The sequence below is a fragment of the Otolemur garnettii genome, unplaced genomic scaffold, assembly GCF_000181295.1.
Source record: "Otolemur garnettii isolate 467f Iridium unplaced genomic scaffold, OtoGar3 scaffold00131, whole genome shotgun sequence".
NCBI lineage: Eukaryota > Metazoa > Chordata > Mammalia > Primates > Galagidae > Otolemur > Otolemur garnettii.
Window position 1 is genome coordinate 5,416,288 of NW_003852526.1, and position 9,996 is coordinate 5,426,283.

At 38.1% G+C, this 9,996-nt stretch overlaps 1 pseudogene; it reads left to right on the forward strand.

Annotated features, from left to right (window-relative positions):
* LOC100951485 overlaps positions 1–2,318 on the forward strand; it is a 77,197-nt pseudogene extending 74,879 nt beyond the window's left edge.
* Positions 2,319–9,996: the final 7,678 nt, after the last annotated feature.

Sequence of the window (9,996 nt, forward strand, 5' to 3'; positions counted from 1 at the left end):
ACTTATGGCCTAAGATGTGATCTATTTTGGAATATGTTCCATGGACTGATGAGAAAAATGTGTATTTAGTTTTTTTAGGATGAAAAGTTCTGTAGATGTCTGTTAGGTCCAAAGGTTGAATAGTTAAATTTAAATCTAAAATTTCTTTGCTAAGCTTCTTATTGAAGGATCTGTCCAGCACTGCCAAAGGAGTGTTAAAATCTCCATCTATGATGGAGCTGGGAGAGATCAAGTTGCTCATGGCCGTTAGTGTATCTTTTATAAATTGAGGTGCATTCTTGTTGGGTACATAGATATTGACAATTGAGATCTCGTCATATTGAATATTACCCTTAACAAATATAAAATGGCCATCCTTGTCTTTGTTTACTTTTGTTGGTTTAAACCCTATTATATCTGTGAATAAAATTTCAGCACCTCCTTTTTTGTGCTTTCTGTTTGCCTGGAATATAGATGACCATCCCTTCACCCTGAGTCTATATTTATCTTTTAAAGTAAGATGTGATTCTTGAATACAGCAAATGTCCGGTCTGAGTTTCTGTATCCAATAAGCCAATCTGTGTCTCTTTAGAGGAAAATTTAAGCCATTCACATTGATTGAAATTATTGATAAGACTGGTAAAATTTTAGATATCAAGTTGTTCAAAAGTCCAGTGGACATTTTTAACCCTTTCGCCACTGTGGAAGTTGGAGTTTGATCAATAGTTTCTGAGTTCGTTTACTTTTGTGGTGGAGGATTGCACTGGTTACTATGGAGGATAAGTCTCAGAATATCCTGGAGAGCTGGTTTAGTTATGGCAAATTTCTTCAACATATGAATGTCATTAAAGTATTTAATTTCTTCATCATAAATGAAACTCAGTTTAGCTGGATACAGGATCCTAGGTTGAAAGTTATTTTGTTTTAGGAGATTAAATTTTGATGACCACCCTCTTCTGGCCTGAAAGGTTTCAGCTGAGAGATCTGCAGTCATTCTAATATTCTTCCCCTTGTAGGTTATGGTTTTCTTACGTCTTGCTGCTTTCAAGATTTTCTCTTTCATATTAACTTTAGTGAAGTTAATTATGATGTGTCTGGGGGATGTTTCATTCAAGTTAAGTCATGCTGGGATTCTGAAGCTGTCTGCTATCTGAATTTCAGGATCCCTTGGCATATCTGGAAAGTTCTCTTTCATAATTTCATAAAGAAGAGCCTCTTGGTTTTGCGAAGCAACTTCGTTGCCTTCAGGGATTCCTATAAGGTGAATATTAGTTTTCTTCAAATTATTCCAGAGCTCTCTGAGAGAATGATCTGTTTTTGCTTTCCATTTCTGATCTTCTTAGGATGCTTGGGCACGTTCAGAAACTTTGTTGTCTACATCTGAGATCCTTTCTTCTGCCTGTTCCACTATTACGGAGGATTCCACCATATCTTTCAGATTCTTGAGGGCTGCAACCTCTTGTCTCATTGTTTCAATATCTTTGGTCATTTTATCTTTGAAATCGTTGAATTCTTGAGACATCTTTTGAATAATTTCTTGAGATATCTTTTGAATAATTTCTTGAAATTCTAATTCCCTCCTTTCTTCCATTCTGTTAATCTTATTTACTATCCAAATTCTGAACTCAATTTTTGACATCTCAGCCATCTCTTTATGGATGGTGTCTTCAATTGCATCTGCCCCATTTTTTCCTTGGGGGAGTTGATCTACTCTGGTTATTCACATTGCTAGAGTTTTTCCACTGATTCCACCCCATGCTGAGTTTACCCTGTTTGGAAACCTTATCAGAACCCTTCAGTCAGTGCCTTCTTCTGGTTACCCAGAGAGACAGGGTGTGTCTGTCATCTTCTCCCAGTTCATGGGTGCTGGGGCAACTGTGGTGCCTCAGAATGGCAGCAATTGCACAGGAGTGTGCGTAACCGGATCAGACCTTGTTCGGCCTCCTGGGGCAACTGGGGGGCAGGGGACCTGCAGCAATGGTGCAGGGTGCTCACACAGCTGGATCAGTCCTAGTTTGGCCCCACGAGGGTTACCTGGGGGCAGGGGAACAACAGTGGCTGCGCAGAGCACAAGAGTAGCCAAATCAGTCCTACTTCAGCCCCGCTGGGGCGATGTGTGGGGGGTGGAGCAGGGGAATGACATTGGGCCCTGCTGGGCAGCTGGGGGTCTGGAGAATGCAGCCGTTGGATTAGTCCCAGTTCAGCCCCACCAGGGAAACTGGGGGAGCAGGGGAATGGCAGCAGCCAGAGCAGTCCTAGTTCGGCCTCACCAGGGCAACCAGGGGGCAGGGGAACAGCAACAGCTGTGCGAGGAATGCGCACAGTCGGGCCAGTCCTAGTTCTGCCCCACCAGGGCAACCGGGGGACAGGGGAACTGCAGCGGCTAGATCAATCCTAGTTCAGCCCTAATGGAGCAACCAGGGGGCAGGGAAACAGCAGCCATGGCGCAGGGCATGTGTGCAACCTGATCAATCCTAATTCCCCCCACCAGGGCAACTGAGGGGCAACGGGGGGGGGCAGGGGAATGGAGAGCAAAGGACTCCTCCACCACCTCCCGCTGGACAAGCGCAGCACTAGCAAGCTGATCTAGGCCCTCTCAGTGTGGGAGCCTATAGCGGGGAACTCTTCCGCCACCACCCGCAGGACACCCATGGCTCTAGCAAACAGTTCTGGGCCCACCCAGAGCAGTAGACTCCTCCACTGTGGCCCTGTGGGTTGCATGTGGATCTAGCAAGCAGTTCTGGGCCCACCCAACACTGGTGTCTGGAGTGGGGAACTCCTCTGCTACTGCCCATGGGGCGCGCACTGCACTAGCAAGCGAATCTGGGCCCTCCCGGTAGGATCTCCGAGCAGGGAACTCCTCTGCTGCTGCCTGCGGGACACATGTGATTCTAGCAAACAGTTCTGGGCCCGTCTAGAGCAGTAGTCTCCCCTGTTGTGACCCCGCGGGTTGTGTGTGGCTCTAGCAAGCAGTTCTGGGCTCACCCAACATGGGTATCTGAAGTGGGGAATTCCTCTGCTGGCCCCCATGGGGTGTGCATGTCTCTAGCGAGCAGTTCTGGGCCTGCCCAGAACAGAGGACTTCTCCACCGCTGCCCATGGGACACCCGTGGCACTATCAAGCAGTTCTGGCCCCACCCAGAGCAGGAGCCTGGAGTGGGGATCTCCTCTGCTGCCCAAGCTGAGCACAACTCTAGCAAGCAATTCTGGGCCTGTCCAGATTGGGGGACTCCTTAACTGCCACCCGCGGGTGCGCGTGGCTCTAGCAAGTAGTTCTATGCCTGCCCAGAGCTGGGGGCTCCTCTGCGGCCACTTGCCATGCGCAGAAGGCATGCGGCTCTAGTAAGCAGTTCTGGGGCCTGCTTTGTACCTATATTTTGTGTTCTTAAATGCTCTTCCTTGTTTTTACAGCTTGCTGAACTTCTTTCTGGGCTCAGCTCCCCGTCTTTGGCTTCATAGATTCTGATTCCATCCAGTTTTTCTTCCTTTGCTCAGGAGCCTCTGACAAGGGCTGCTATCAGTCAGCCATCTTCCCAGAATCCCCCTCTTGCATCAGTGTTTTTAAATATCCCTGGAGAATTTTAATGTGCAGTACAAGTTAAGAATTACTTGGTGAGAACCACTTGAGTCATTTAGTTTAGGGTAAAGGCATTTTAATGATGCAAATACTTTTTTGAAAAGTAAGAAATCATTCACTTATACCTATGTATTCTTCATATACATACATATTTTCTTCAAATTTTAAGGCTTAGAAACATTTGAATTAAGAGATTGGATTTTCAATTGAGTATATCTAGAAGTATAACTTGAAAGCTTATTTTAAAATTATAGTGCATAAAGTTTATAAAAATCCAGAACTATATATGTCTTACATTTTATATTTATAGTATCTTTAAAAAATGAGATTCTGATGCTCGCATAGTTAATGGTTTAATGATAAATGTTTTCCTAAAGACCTTTACCCAGAGCAGTAGTATTTTCATATAAAAAGTAATATTTGTTTCCCATTGGGGGAGAGAAAATAATCTCTAGACAGAAGATAATAGTAGCTGAATGCAGATGAAGATTTGTCTGATTTGATTACAGTTAATTAAGAACACCTGTGTTTCTTAGAATTGAACCTGCTATATAGTAGAGACAAAGGAAGACCATTTTGACATTTCAAACAGTCTGTGAGTTGAGTGAAGTCTTTTGGAATTTTGAGGTGAGGCATAGGTTTTGATGCAATTATTTATCATGGCTTGGCTACTTACCAACATGAAGAGCAAATTCATTTCACTTGTTATTGAAAACTCTATTACTGGGGACAAGTGTCTCCTAAAATGCACTGTGGGGCATTTATATTTCCTTAAAAAAATCACCTTTCTCAGCTGTTTCTACTAAATCTGCATAGAAAAAATTGAATATTTAGTACTATTGTTCATTCTTCCATAAAGAAGTAAATTTTTAAGGTCAGGCATCCTAAGTGGCCCTCAGTTGCCAAGGATCTACTTCCATCAAAGTAGGCTTAAGGAAAAAGCCATTAAGAGCAAGTTCAATATCAATTTATGCAGAGAAGTAACCTCACAGCTGATGGACAATACTGTCTCTCTGTTGCCAGCGAATTTGTTTCCGAACTATCCATAGTTCAGTTTTTGAGAATACAATTCTTTAATACAAGAGATTTTTTTACTTATGGATAGTTATGAAAGAAGTATTCATTTAAAAGAGTCTCAGTAAAAGATGTCACAAGACATTTTTGTAGAGCTGATGTTATTGTTCCCAAAGTGAATCTCTAAGAACAGAATTGGGGTTTCAGCTTTTTTTCTTCCTCATAAAAATATCTATATTCTATTTCCTCTCCTTATAAGTCAAGAAGTTCAGGACTTTGAAAATCATTCTGTCTTTTCTCATCGTTTTAGACTGACAGCACCTAAGCCTCCCATATTATAGGAGCACAACAAAGATTTCTTTAAAGGAAAAGAAGGAGTAAGCTATGATTTAGAGACATACAGAGGGCAAAGTTGTGATTATCAACAAGTTTCACTGGTCCACTAACATTTCTTTTTCTTCTTCTACTGAGATCCAGTCTTCTCTATTCTTAACTGGTCCATTCCAAAGACATATCAAGTACCATTTCTGTTTTCCTGTACTTCTAAACATTACTTAACACTACTTTCCTTTATTCTTTCCTATAGTCCAACATGAGGATTTTTAATTTTGTGCTTTTCTTAGCATCATAGAATATTAAAACTTGGGCTTAAGAAATCCTGAGATATAACTTAAAGAGTACAGCATAGCGGATGGAAGGTAGTAAACATTTAGTAATTGGTAGGTATTATTACATTATCATGTATAATGCCATGCTGGCTCCTATAGTTTATCTGCCTCTTATTCTATAGCTGAGTAAACTGAAGCCCCGCGAGGTAAGAGATTTACTGAAAATAGAATTAGAAGCTATCCACAGAAATGAGAACAAGATAATTTAAGCTTTTAAAAATATTTAAAATTATTATGGATACATAATAGTTGTTTATCTTTAGAGGTATATGTGATGTTTTGATAATGGCATATCATGTGAATTAATCAAATCAGGGTAATTGAGATAGCCACCATTTCAGGCATTTATCATTTTTGTGTAGCTGTATTAGGAACATTCCAATTCCACTCTTAGTTATTTTAAAGTACACTCTAACTTATTGTTGACTATAGTCCCTTTGTTGGGGCACCAAATATTTTTCAATCTATCTATTTAACTATATTTTTGTACCCGTTACCCATCCCCATTTTATCCCTCCTTCCCCACTACCCTTCCCAGTCTCTGGCCACTATCATTTTATTCTCAATGTCCATGACATAAATTATTTTTAATATACAGCCCCCACATATGAGTGAGAACATGTAAGATTTGTCTTTCTATGCTTGGATTATTTCACTTAACATATATTCTCTAGTTCCATCCATTTTGTTGTGAATTGCAGGATTTTATTCTTTTTTATGGCTATATAATATTCCACTGTGCGTATGTACCACAATTTCTTTATCCATTCATCTGCTGATGAGCACTTAAGTTGATTCCAAATCTGACTATTGTGGATAGTGCTAAAATTGACACAGGAGTGCAAAGATCTTTTTGATATACTGAATTCTCCTCCTGTGGATATATACCCAGCAGTGGGCTTGCTGGGTCATATGGTAGTTCTATTTTTAGTTTTGTGAGAAACCTCCATTCTATTCTCCATAGCGGGTGCACTAATGTACAGTGGTGTTAGTTCTTCTTTGAGTATTTGGTAGAATTCAGTAGTGAAGCCATAGGGTCCTAGGATTTCTTTGATAGGAGACTTTTTATTACTGCTTCCGTCTTGTTTCTTTTATTGGTTTATTTGGGTTTTGGATTTCTTTCCTGGTTCATTCTTGGTAGATCATATAAGTCTAAGAATTTATCCATTTCTTTTAGGTTTCCAATTTATTGGCATGTGGTTGTTAATAGATCCTTTAGATTTCTGCAATATCTGTTGTAATATCTCCTCTTTTATTTCTCATTTTATTTATTGGATCTTCTCTTTTGTTTTTTTCTGAGTCTGGTTAAAGGTGTGTCAATTTTCTTTATCTTTTCAATAAAATAATATTTTGTTTTACTTATCCTTTTCATTGTTTTGGTTTTCAATTTCATTTATTTATGTTCTGATTTTTAGTATTTCTTCAACTAACTTTCAGTTTGTTCTTATTTTTCTTGTTCTTTGAGATACATCATTATGTTGTTTATTTGAAGCTTTTCTACTTTTCAACATCGCCAGTTATTTCTAAAAACTACTCTTAGTACTGCTTTTTCTGTATTCCATAGCTTTTGATATGTTGGGTTTTCATTTTCATTTGTTTTGAGAAACTTTTTAATTTCCTTCTTAATCTCTTCATTGGCCCACTGGTCATTCAAGAGCATATGGTTTAATTTTTATGTGTTCGTGGAGATGCATATTTGCCAGTGTTCCTCTTCCTATTGATTTTCAGTTTTATGCCATTGTGGTATAAAACTGAAACTCTCTTTCTCCTTTCTTTCTTTCTTTCTTTGCTTTGTTCTGAACTCCTTTTTTGAAATCCATGACTTTTTGAGATCTTGATTATTAAACAGCTTGAGGTAGTCTTGTTTGGGTTAAATTCACTTGGTGGTCTATGATGTTCTTGTACCTTAATATTGATATCACACTCTAGCTTTGGGACACTCCCTGTTACTGTTTCTTTAAATAAATGTCTATTCCAATCTCTCACTCTAACTCCTCATTAAGGTTAATAACTCTTAAAGTTTCCCTTTTGAGTGGTATTGTCTACATCTTGCCAGTGTCCTTCCTTCTCTTTTTATCTTTTTTTCTATTCTGTGTATTTTCAAGTAGCCTATCTTTATTTAAGCTCACTAATTCTTTCTTCTGCTTGGTCAGTTCTGCTATTGAGAGACTGATGCATTTCTCAGTCAGTCATTTGAACTCTTCACTCCAGAATTTTTGCTTGATTTATTATTATTATTATTATTTCAATGTCTTTGTTAAATTACTTAAATGGGCTTCTGAATTCCTTCTTTGTGTTGTATGGAAGTTCATTGTGCTCTAAGACAGCTATTTTCAATTCTTTGTCTGAAAGTCACACATCTTTATCGCTTCTGGATTGATCACTGGTACCTTGACTAGTTTGTTTGGTGAGATAATGTTTCTCTGGAAGTTCTTGGTTAATTTTAATTTTCATTTGAACCATCCTTCTTGGAAATGCTCTGCAGGTATTCAAAGGAAATTGGGTGTTGTAATCCTAACCACTAGGAGATGCTTATGTCAAAAGTGGAGCCCTCATGAATGGGATTAGTGCCCTAGTAAAATGGGCTACAGAAAGGCTCCTCACCACTTCTGCTATGTGAAGATACAACTTGAGAAGGAACCCTAGATGAACCTGAAAGTGTACCCTCAACAGACACAGAATCCCCTGGCATCTTGATTTTGAAATTTCTATACTCAGAACTGTGAGAAATAAATTTCTGCTGTTCATAACACACCTAACTTATGTATTTTTTATAGCACCCTGAAGGAACTAAGACTGATACCTATGACTGACTTCTGCTAATGGCCAAAATTAATTTAAGCCAATTTCCAGACAGGCACTTATCTCCTATGTGATCCTGTTCTCCAGCCTCCTTTTTCTTTCTATGCTTCCCTTATAAACTCCATGTTCCAGATAGTTTAGCTATATAATGGCAGGGCCCAGACCCCGACTCATCATCTGAACAAGAGCTATCAAGGAGAGCAACCCACAGGTAGTGGCCTCTCACTTAAGGGAAAAAGAAAGTTGCTGTGTCAAGCCAATAAGATTTTAAGGTTTCTTTATTATTACATCCTAGTTCATGCTATCTATATAGCCTATGACAAGTTATAGGCTTCAATACCAAGTTTTTATTTTTAATCTAATACACAAACTTTATTTAGTCCCTTATCTTATCTATGGTGAAACAATACATGACTACTTTTAATTATAAGGGACAATGATTAATTTGCCCCATGTTTCTTCATTTTTCTGTCTTTTCTTCATCTAACTTAGTTGTAGATAAAATCTGAACTTAGGCAAATTTCTCCTGAGCTCTGTGCCTCAGTTTCTTCATTATGAAATAGAAATAACATTGTTTCTCTCTTTACTACTAAGGGCTGTCAAAAAGATGAATGTGTTGATAATTATTAGAAAAGTAGTATATAAGCATAGATCATCATGTGATTATTATATTATTCTCATAAGAGTAATAAAAATGGTTTCTGAGTTGCAGATCTGGGAAATGTTATAAAAGAAAGATTTATGATTTGTTTAGTGATGTTCTATTCTTTGTAGAGTTGGACTAATTCCTTTAGGTTGCACAGATAATCTACTTATCTTAAAAGTTGAAAGCATCTTAACATGTCCACATGAATATTTAAAATGCTTCAGGGCTTTGATATTAAGAGTGTTATATGAGATAAACTGATTGATGTTAGGAAAAGCATGGGTTTTTTATGCCATTTTTATATTGCAGTACAAATGTGGAGTTGACTCTAGCTTAGACATAAATGAAAAATAGTTATAATACCTCAGGGCTTGGTGAACCTTGTAAAAAAAATAATATGAATAATAGTCGATCTTACAAGGAGTCCAAAGACTTAGAAAAATTAATTCCAAATAAGAAATAAGCACCTTATATTTTAAGGTGGTGTTAATATTTAACCGTAATTAGTCTTTATATTTAGGTGATTATTATAAAATATTCTTTGTGATCTTCTTGAATCATGACTTAATATGCAAGATATATTTATTTTTAACCTTTTGACAATTTTAACATATCCTTAAATATATTTAATTTATAACATATTTAACCACATTAGTCACGAATTAAAAATAGAGCAATAGAATTAATCATAAAATAGTAGTTCCCTTGCTTTTTACATTCACCTAACTTGTAGAACTTAATTTTTTTCAAATGATGCTGATAATCCTTAGAAAGTGGTCAATATATGCTGCACTGACCCCTGTCTTGGCAACCCCATGGCATTGATATTTTCTCTTCTCTACCATTGGTCCTTTGGGTACTACATCTCTCTTGTTGATATGCAAAGAATGAACCAGATTAGAGAGTCTCAAAGGTTTCATATGTTTTGACACTGATACTAGCAGATATGCTCTGAGGTTCATAATACACAGTGCTCAGATCACCTGATGTTTGTACCAATGGTTTTTGTGTCCGACAAAGACTTAGCAAGAAGACACTTCTCTAGCCAATGCTTCTCTAAGTCTCATGATGCTAAGAGTTATCATTGCTTGTGATAGCAAGGAATTCTACCTATGCTGACAATGGCTTATATTAAGTATGTCACTTATTGCAAAGACTGTGGTAAAATAGCTTGTTTAGGTTTCCATTACTTTTATTATAGTTCTCATCACTGAAAATTTAGGTATCAGTCCTCTAGGTAAATCTTAGGCAGAGAACAGACTTAACTGGTAGCAACCATGCTCTGTTCCCAACCCCATCATTGGTCTGCT